General features: G+C 35.9%; 1 long non-coding RNA gene across 1 annotated transcript; it reads right to left on the bottom strand.

Annotated features, from left to right (window-relative positions):
• Positions 1–297: 297 nt before the first annotated feature.
• On the bottom strand, positions 298–2258 carry LOC108296787. Its single transcript, XR_001821977.2, has 2 exons — positions 2216–2258; positions 298–679 (listed from the first exon to the last, which is right to left on the bottom strand). It is a non-coding gene; the product is annotated as an uncharacterized LOC108296787 (long non-coding RNA).
• Between the last annotated feature and the right edge of the window lie 8587 nt (positions 2259–10845).

Here is a 10845-nt window from a genome sequence, read left to right as displayed (position 1 = left end):
TTGGAAATAATTCATGTAATGCAACAGGAACACATGGGACCAATTAATGCCTTTTCAAGCTTGGACTACATAACTATAAGAAGCACTTTAAAAAAACTCAGTCTAACACATTAGTTGATTGTTGGCAAAATGAAACTCAATCATGAGATCATAAGGATTTTTGAAGCTTTTTTTTTGTTTTTAATCCTATCTCAATAAAAGTAAATACATAAGGATTATAAATAAACCAAATCTGAAGTAATATAGATTGGGGGAACCTCAAGAGGGTCAGGAGATAATGAAGATTATACCTCAATATTGGGATTATGATGTTAGTTCTTTATTTCAATAAAAGTGGATAGAGATCTTTCATATCAGGGACAGGGCTTAGCTGTAAGGACAAAGTAATCTTCTGGGAATTATGCATACAGGCTTGACATCATTTTTATTGGATGGCTGATGAACTGGAAAACTCCAGGATAGCCAGGCTTTAATTTGTAATCTTAATTTTCATATAAATCGGTACATTTCAGGGGGAGGGAGTGGGGGATGTGGGGACATTGATGCTTGCTGGCCTTGTGGTAATAAGACAGCCCTGAAGCACAGGCAGCAGTACTAACTCATCCAGTATCTGATTCTGTCTTTTCCTCTATCCATCTGTCTTCCATCTTTGCATCTATCATTTAACGAAATTTACAGCCTGCAAATACCAGAGAAGCTAATGTTAGTGCAATCTTCCCTCTACCTCCTCTCAGAATGATCTATAGTAATCTACTTATCATAGACATGCACACTATAATGCATAATTTAGTTTTCAGCCAGGAAAATGACTGCCATTGTTTTGCAAGCATACATTAATGAGGATTTTTTTCCCCTTCTTCTTTTAATTTTTGTAAAGCATATAGGGCATGAGAGACCACTAGTTTCCCTTCATAAAATTATCTTGGTGTTTCCCATATATAATTTCCTATCTATGGAATTACATAGGGGCAAAGTTATGAAACTAGAACATAGTGAAAATTTATTTGGATATATGGAAACTTGATCCATATATTTTCAATATAGGATCAATATGTCTTTTACATGGTCACAGAAGTAAAATGCTGTTGAAAGGAATATTTTAAAAATATACCAAGAAAATAGAATTTTCTTACTGGATTGTTCTAGTCTCTTACATTATAGATAAAATTAAATTGTTTGTGCAAAATTATTCTTATCAAAAATATATTTTAGTTGAATTAGCCATAGGAAACAAGCAATATACTCCCTTTTTATATTGTTATTGTTTTGAGGTTTTATGTGTCTCTCAGCTCTATCAGGTTTTATGTGTCTCTACCATTTCTTTTACCTTTGTCTCATTATTTTTTAGCTTTTGGATGATACCTTATAAAACAAGAGGAAAGATCATAGTTCCTACACTTATCATTTTAAACCAGAAATCTTATGTAGCTTTTTGATCTTCTAATAATCCTGTGTATGTAAAGAATATATAAGGCTCATATTCTATCATATAAAAGAAAAAATCCTCAGCCAAAGCTAAAAATGCAGAACATGTTACACATTAAGAACATTTTCCAACTTCTGAGTATATCTAAATGGCTCTGGTTTTAGATTTTCCCTATTATTTAGAGATATTTTTATTTCTCAAAGACAAATTATATGTTCTCAAGACTGTTTGCTTTGTTTGTTTTCTGATGTTTTCCTAGATGCACAGTGTACTGAAATGTTAAGATACTACCTTCAGGGTAGAAAATGGATTCTCCCAATCATATCTTATCCTCTTATCCTCCAAGCTCCCAATTTGCCAGTGAAGTAACATGAAAGTTGATACAGATAAATACTGTGACCATAATCCCAATTGGGAGCACACTCATCTCTTAAACAGTTCTGTCAACTGGGATTTATCTGCATGGAAGGCATATAAAGCATCGTTTACATAAATAACATGGAGCTTTGAGTTGGACAAATATCAGGGATGAGTAACTGCCCTAGAGTATACCTATTAAATCATTCACCAGGCTCAAACAATCAGAAAAGCATTGACTATAGCCATACAAAACTTGATCACAACATAATCTTCCTCTGCTTCTTGATGAGGTAACAAAATATGCTGTGTTCATTGAACAGCTGCTTTCATAAGAGCAATAATGAAAAAATCTCCCAGAACCTTCAGCACTTGCACATGAAAACAAGGTTTCCAGTGAGAAATTAAAATGCCAACAAGATTTATACTTACCTATGCAGATGTCCTGTGATCTTAAACATGTTCTATTCCTTTTAAAACGTAAGAAACAGAGAGAATGCCATTTTTAAAAGTACTGTTATTGACAAATAAAAGTAATAAGCATGATTTCTGTTATGAACTGAATTTTGTCCCTCCCAAAATTCACGTGTGAATGTCTAATCCCTAGTTTCACAGAATGTGACTATTTGGACATAGCACCTTTAAAGAAATAATGAAGTTAAAATGAGGCCATTAGGATGGGTCCAAATCTAATTTGACTGGTATCCTTACAATAAGAGGAGATTAGGACACAGATAACACCTAGAGAGGCAAGACTATGTGAAGATATAGGGAGAAAATGGCCATCTGCAAGCCCAGGAGAGAGGCCTTGGAAAAATCAACTCAGCCAACACCTTGATCTCAGACTTCTAGCATCCCAAACTGTGAGACTATACATTTCTATCATTTAAGCCACACAGTCTGTGGTACTTTGTTATCACAGCCCTTACAAGCAAATACAATACTGTACAGTTCTCTTTCTTGTTTGAAGTAAATAAAGAAATGAAGCTAGGCCCAAAGTTAAGTCATCTCTACCTTGCTCAGACAAAATTCTGACGCTTTGTGTAAACATCCAGTTTTCATTGATTCTATATGGAAATCAATGTTCCCTTAATTGCTTGAACTTTGTGAATATTATCCCATTATAACTTCTCTATCAAGAGTGAAATGTCAGATAGAACAGGGCTTGTCAGAGCTGCATGAAGCAAGCATGAAAGCATATTCCCCATAGAAACATCTGTTTTATAAGTGAGTTAACTCTGAAGAAGTAGACATGTAAGTAGTATATGCTAATTAATTTAAAAGGGGATGTAAAGAAGAGAAATGTGCAAATTACTAGTAGAAAAAAATGATGGAAACTAGATTTTTGAGGATGATTGTGTTATACCATTTGAGAGTCTTTCAATATACCTAGAAAATGAGAAGGAGGCCTGTTTGAGATACTGTTAAAGAGGAGAAAGCTTTTTTCTCACCAAACATTCTATTAAGTGTCCTTATCATAGATAATCAAATTATAAGATCACATCTCCTTGCTTCTATGTTCATACGAGAAGCTTCTCCATCTCACTGCTTCCTATCAAATGACAGCAGGAAGTGAAAAAAGCTTTTGTGAACCAGGACATCCTGCAGGTGAAACCAACATGTGCCAGGATCCTACCCAGACGCACAGCTTAGGAAGAAGGCCCTGTTGATTGAGCCATACTGGCTTTTCTAGAGAAATTGAACAGTCTTTCAAATTCTTTGTGAAATTTTAGGCACATAAAACTTCTAGATCTCAGAAATGATGACCATACCCCCATGGTAGTCATGTTTCACTTTGTGAAATACGTGGAATATAATTTTCTAAAAGGCAGTATAGTATTAACAGCCTTGTTTTCCAAGATCTTTGGATAAATATTTAAGATCTATGTAAAGGATTTTATCTTAGTTATTATTAATCACCACCTTATTTGCATACATGGTGGGGGAAGAGCCTCTACTTGAAGATAATGTCTATCCACGGCGTAACCTGGTCATATGTCAGAGGTGATCCACAAAAGACATAGGCCACCCCTGGCAGCATTCTCTACATGAAGAACCAAAGAACATCCTGAGAAAGAATTCAGCCCATGAAGACAGGTGACTGCTACTATGACAGAGACATGAGGTACCACTGCCGATCTGGGGACAGCTTCTTAGTGCAGCATGTAGGACTTTGTGGGTGGAGAAAGTAATGTAGTTTCTTTCTTCCTAGGCTCATATTCACCTATGTCTGCTTCTTGCCACAGGAAGCCTAGCCTCTCAATATGACACCTTTTCACTGACAGAATTATTTTAATTTGCGCCCAAACAGGTATAGCATAACCACAATATTAGGGTAAAGGGCTCAAGAGGGGTTCCCAAATCAGTCTTATAGTCTTCTTGAAACCAGCCCTCCCCTGTCACTGCCTAGATTCATGTGTTTCATTGGGTCCAATACTCTCATACACGTAACTTCTAGGTAGTGTGACCATATAAAAATCCCAAACGAAGATATTTTTGAGGATGAAATGGGGCCGTAAAAGTAGTAAAAGTTATGTCATTTCTTTGAAATATGTATATTTGACTTATAATTTAATATTATTTCATTGGCTCCAGTGAATTTTATTCATTGCTGAAAATATAAAAATATTCTTGCGAAAATATAAAAAATAACATTTCTGTCTATTAAAGCAAAATAAAAATGTCTCTATATGAATTATTCAAACATTAAAAAATAAATGGGATAATTATTCTTAGGTCATATACACATTCTTAATCATTTTCTTAGCCTGTATCTATTTCTAACATTGTGTCATTGGCAATTTTCTGAAGAATATATTTTGCAATGTGTGCTGTTTTACATTTTTTAATAGAATTGCTTGCAGTTTTCTTCAAATTCGTATTTTGTGATGAATACAATTTAAATTGCTGACACTCAATTGACTCTCCTCTGTTGACCATAATGCTTTAAATTGAGAAACTATGATCTACAGATGCTGAGGTTCTAGATAAGAGCAGAGAAAATTGGGCTAAATAAAGGATATTTTCAATTATAATTTTATTGTAATATGTAAATATCTCAGTCCAAATATGTTAACAATTAAAAGACAAAAGAGGTGCAAAAACAGAAAAACAAATGATGGTTGAAGAGCTGTCACTAAGAACTGTATCCCATAGAGCAGAGGAAAAATAACAAAATGGATCAACATGAGTTTTTAAAAATTAGTAAAATAATCATATATTAAAAAAAAAATGATATAAACATGAAAGAGGTCAGAAAATGTCTGAAGATTTCTTTCTCAGTGAGGCCATCTAGCCTCATTGGAGACATTCTAATCATTTTGATCCTTAAGTGAAAAGGTCTGCGTTTTCATACTCTTACTTCTAAAAGGCTACTTGGTTCCTATGCACATCTGCAAACTATTCTCAGCAACTTTTAAACCTACCAAGGAGTCTGAAAGAGCATTACTGTGCATTACCCAAGTCAAAAGAATACCAATTACATTCTTCTCCCAAAACAAAAAGGGAAACACTATTGACTTCATTCTAGAATGTTGCTCAAATGTTTTATCTCAGACCAGAGCCTATTTGCTCCAAGGGGCCTTCCTGTCTGAACAGCTAGCTACTTTTAAATGGCACTCTGTTCCTTTTCCATCTCCCTTTAAATTAAGTCCCAGCTCACCAATTGATCATCATTGTGATTAATAAAGGTGAAGAAGAGCAGGTGTAGTGATGCACACCTGTAGTCCCAGACTTCCTTGGAGTTTGAGGCTGCAGTGATCCATGATTATGCCACTGCACTCCATCCTGAGTGACAGCAAGATACCTACTCAAAATAATGTAAAATAAAATAATAACTAAACAAAGGCCAAGAAGAAATTATCAAATTTGCTTCTGAAAATAAAGTTAGTGACTTTGCAGTGTTTTTCAGATGATCTATGTTAGCAGCAAAAACTGACCTGTAAATTTATCTCTTACGTTGTTTCCTTCCCAATTAGGATTGCTTTTTTCATGCTTTTTGAAAATATTTATGTTGGGAGGTTTATATGGAAAAAAAAAAAAAAAGGCTTTGAGAGAACAGGAATGAAAAGGGAAGGATGCACAAATTAAAAAGTCAAGATGGCAAATATATTACTTTGGTGTATTTTAAGCAGCTGCAACAACAACAACAATCACCCTAAAATTCAAAGGCTCAAACAAAATAGAATTTTATTTCTTTCTTATCTAATGATCCAGGGATGAGCATTTCCAAGCCAGTAGGGAAGCTCTTTCCTGTACATATCTTGTTACTCTTCCATTTTCCACAGTGTTCTCTGAATTGGCTGAGGTTGGATTACACATACTAGTCCATGTCCCATCTTGTAAGAAGGGGAAAAAATATATAAAGCGGCAAGCAAGCAATTTCTTCTTTAAACAATTTTACTTGGAAGTTACACATACCACTTTTATTATGAAGGAGTTGATGCCATAGATATAAAATGTATGTGAATGTGTCTACACACCAATATATATATATACATATATGATAAAATATACAAAATATAGAATAAGGATGTATACATTACATACACATATATTTATACAGTCTCAGACAATGCAATGACACAATAAAATGAGGCTTATGAAGCATTTTGGTGTCTTTGTAGGAAACATATTTAAAATTTGTCAGATTAATATTAGTCAGCAATTGCACATTCCTTTTCATTTTGTCCTACCATTTATTTTGATTGTCTTATAGATTTTTACACTTGCAACCCAAACTTAACAAGAATAAATTAGTGAGATTTTCTTTGGATACTTATTGTATAGAAGAGTTAATACCTCTCACAAAATAGAATACCAATACATTTGGGAAGATTGACAGAAGGAAAGAGAAGATATGATTTAGATCTTCAAAAGAAAAAAAAAAAACCTAGATGTTTTGTGAAAAATTCATAAAGTTATTAAAAGCAGAAATCTGCAATATAATTTCAATTTCTACTCTATGGTAGCAATCTATATTAAAAGTGCATATTTCAAACAAAATTCCTTTGATGCCCTTGTGTCCCATATACACATTTATACTCTCAAAATATTCCATACGCCATTTCATAAAATTGTTTATGTAGTTCTACTAACACAAGGCCTATTAAATCAACTCAATAGAATGAGAGGAAATTACTTTGGCCAGTCTTTTCTTTTTTTCTAGTTCTGCTATGGAAGCATTTTAGCATCTATCATTTTTAAAAGAAATGGAAGATTCCTTAAAGTAAGACTGACTGCCTTCCATTTCAGACAAAATAATATTAAGCCTCTTTTAGAATATGGTAAATAGTGGAATAAAATTAGCAATTGTTGTAAAGGACACCTTTGCCCTACAAATTTAAATTAAATTCAAGTATTTTTGTGAGTTATTAGAAAATAGATTTGGCTCCTCCACACTTGGTCTCTCAGATAGCTGGAGCCCTTGTGCTTGCCAATGGTCCCCATGTTGGAGCTCTTCCGCTTTTCCACAGGTGCCCAGCTTTTATCACCACCATGTACAGAGGTATTTTTAACTTACTGTATTTTCCTCTTAAAGACTTTGAGCTGAGGATCTAGAAGTGGATTCTATCACCAGGAAATGAGCCTGAAGTGAAATCATTTTCTCTGGTTAATCTGCATTACAATTTATTTAAATACTGATAAACAGGAATTGACATATTATCAATTAAAAAATTGTATCAAAGAAACATATTTAACAGGATGAGGTATAAGTGTCTTATTAGTATAGATGATCAATATTTTAGAAATGCAGAGGTAGGAAAGATCATTGTGCACAGAACTATTCAAGGAACTCTTCATAGTGGAATGCAGTGGAGATGGGCAGATTTCAACAAGGCAGAGAGGCAAATGGAAAGAAAAAAAACTTAGTGGGGAGGATATTCTGATCAAATTCTTCAACCGTCTTCTCCACACTAATATTGAATGTTTATTGTGTACTTTGGCAGGAATTCTATAAAGATTATTTCATGTGAACTAAGAACATACTTTTGACTTGAGTGCCAAGATAATATCCATTTTAGATGTATGAATTCTGAGGCATAGATCAGTTTGCTAATTCATTTAAGGTAACATAGCTAATAAATTGCAGAAACATGATGCAAACCTGCATGTGACTCTGGAATTCACATGCTTAACCACTGTAATATAAACGCATTCATATTACAAAGTCATGGAATGCATCTCTTTCATCTCACTTCTATCAGTGATTACCTTTCAGGCCTTTATCATGCCTGACATGAACTGCTATTACAACTTTCTTTTTTTTTTTTTTGAGACGGAGTCTCACCCTTGTTACGCAGGCTGGAGTGCAATGGCGCGATCTCGGCTCACCGCAACCTCCGCCTCCTGGGTTCAGGCAATTCTCCTGCCTCAGCCTCCTGAGTAGCTGGGATTACAGGCACGCGCCACCATACCCAGCTAATTTTTTGTATTTTTAGTAGAGACGGGGTTTCACCATGTTGACCAGGATGGTCTCCATCTCTTGACCTCGTGATCCACCCGCCTCGGCCTCTCAAAGTGCTGGGATTACAGGCGTGAGCCACCGCGCCCGGCCACAACTTTCTTAAAGTATGGCTTCTCTAATTTTAATATCTGTCTCTCTAGCTTATCCTTCATAATGCCCACCTCGTGTTCTGCTCATTCTTTCCCTATTCAGAACCTTTTAGAGGCTCCCAATGCATAAAAAAAATACATACACACTTAAATAACTCTTTTGATATCCTCATGTAACCCAATTTACTTTTCAACATTTTTGCCCTCCCTACTGCTCACTCTGCTTCATATCAGATTAATTTATGTACTTGCTTGTTTTTCCCATTAGATTTCCAATTACTTAAGGACAAAAATGCCATCTCTTCCTGCCCTCTATAGTTCTTAGCAAACTTCCAAACACATGGTGGACATTTATCAAATGTTTGTTTCTTTGGATTTTGCTGAATCAGTATGCTGTAAGCATCAGGAACAGCCTGTGTTGACTAAAGCAGTAAGATATGAAGGGAAGAAGCAATAGAAGTGCATGATAGGGGAGCCATATTGTGGGGGCACATCAAAGCTCAATGTCAGAAGTCAGGACTTTAACTTGAAATAGGCAGCAAAATGTACTTTGAGATGAAACATGGTAAAGTATATGGCAAGGTATAAAACCAAATTTCACTGTAATATTCCCTCTGTGGCCATTCTTCCTACATATAAATGGCATGCATTTTGGAAATACCTTACGAAAATCATTGCCTACATCCCATGAATGAAGCAGTTCTCGATGTTATTCCTTGTCATTTTTACAAATTCCCAAGATAGTTTACATTTTCAGTGCCTGTGAATACTTGCTCCTATGAGCAGCAATGTCTCCTTGAGACAATACAACAGATTGCCACTAGTATTATAACTGGGTGTGTTAAAGCATGACATTTTAATCACCTGAAAGTGAATGGGGAAACCAAGCTGAACAGGGACACAGCTCATTGGCAGTGGTGGCTGGTTCAGACTTACTAGCACCTGTCACTTGGTGTCTCCATTGCTAACAAAATCATTCCTTAGACATTGTAGAGTCACATCAAAATGTCAAGAGTCTGCTTCCTCAAATCTCTTGAGGAAGCAGAATGTCCTGGTATCTACAATATGAGAACAGATTCCTCCTGGCTACTCTCCAGGTTAAGGTTGCAATCCTAATACTGACAAAGTTGCTTTCTTTGAGATTCTTTATCCATAAAATGAGAAAAAATGCTTATATGCTCTGGCAGTTTTTATTTTGGGGTTTCTGTTTGGAGTATAAAGGAAGTGCCACCTGATATATAATAAATATCAAAAAATTTAAAGTATAAACCAAGATTTGATATAAAGATTTTTTAAAAATAATCAAATTCTGTAATTAGAGATGTAAAGTCAAACCATAAGTACATTGGGATGCTGATATTCCTATAAGCCCTTTTAGTCTCTTTCTGTTGGACAAATCATTGAAAGGTCTGTGAGAAGATAGCCTGATAGCATCTGGAAACTTCCAATGTCTTTCATCCTGTTTTTATGAAACTTCTCCATCTTTCAGAAATGTAATGAGGCAGCATTATATAGAGGAAAGGGCTCAGGGTTAGGCATAAACATCGTGAAGACTAGGCCCTGGTGTGTAGAAAGTCTCAACTTCTCTATGCCTTAGTTTTCCTACTGGTAAAATATGGTTGGTAAATAAAATCATTGCAGGAGTCCTTTCCTGCTCTAATGTTTAGTGATGCTGTGATAGCAAATTTTCTCAAAATCAGTCTCACAAGTAAGAAAAATATTGAATGTATAATTGGTCACAGTCTCACAGCATATCCATGGATTTTCTGGTGTGGTCCATTGTCAGTTCTTAATAAAGATGAGTAAGATTTAGTCCTTGCTCTCAAGAAGTTTATAACCTATTAAGAAGAAAAAGACAAAGGCATTTAACATAAAGCAAAGTGTAATCAACTATTACTTGAATCCAAAGAAAAATAAAATATAGTCATGTAAAATCAGTGGAGAACATGTTATTTAAAGTGTTAACATTTGATTTTGTTATTGGATCTTGGGGATGTCTCTTTCCTGGCTGGAAACCTCTGTGGCCGGTGACACTTTTGCCAGAGTTTTGCTTGGGCCCACTGGGCTCATTTCACCAACTTGGCCAGTAGGCTGCGCTTGGCTCATGCTACTGGCCTGGATCTCATGCCTGCCAAGGAACCTGTATCCCATGCCTACCAAGGATGAATCAGGTGTGGAACAGTGAGGGGTGTGTGAGCAAGTGTGGGGTCTGGCTACGGTGCACAATCAGACACACCGACTGCTGCAGTGGGGTAGGCAACTCCAGGTGCTGGCACTGGTGTTGGCTCTCTGCAAGGCTACACCCAGACCAGGTACACTACAAGTAGCTTCCACAGCTGGCACTAGGAAATGTGGTGGCACCTGGAATCTTGGAGATGCCAGGAACCATAGGATCCCAAAGAGGGAGTCACAGCCCTGGCTTGGGGAGCTCCTAAGTCTGGGCTCCCCATGGGTCCACAGCTCTTCTCTCCTTTTTTTCTCCCACAGCATGATGAGCAAAAAGCACG

Source organism: Cebus imitator, unplaced genomic scaffold (genome assembly GCF_001604975.1).
Source record: "Cebus imitator isolate Cc_AM_T3 unplaced genomic scaffold, Cebus_imitator-1.0 Scaffold740, whole genome shotgun sequence".
NCBI classification, from domain to species: Eukaryota; Metazoa; Chordata; class Mammalia; order Primates; family Cebidae; genus Cebus; species Cebus imitator.
The sequence above is the reverse complement of the archived record's forward strand: the minus strand, read 5'-3'. Positions and strand labels throughout refer to the sequence as shown.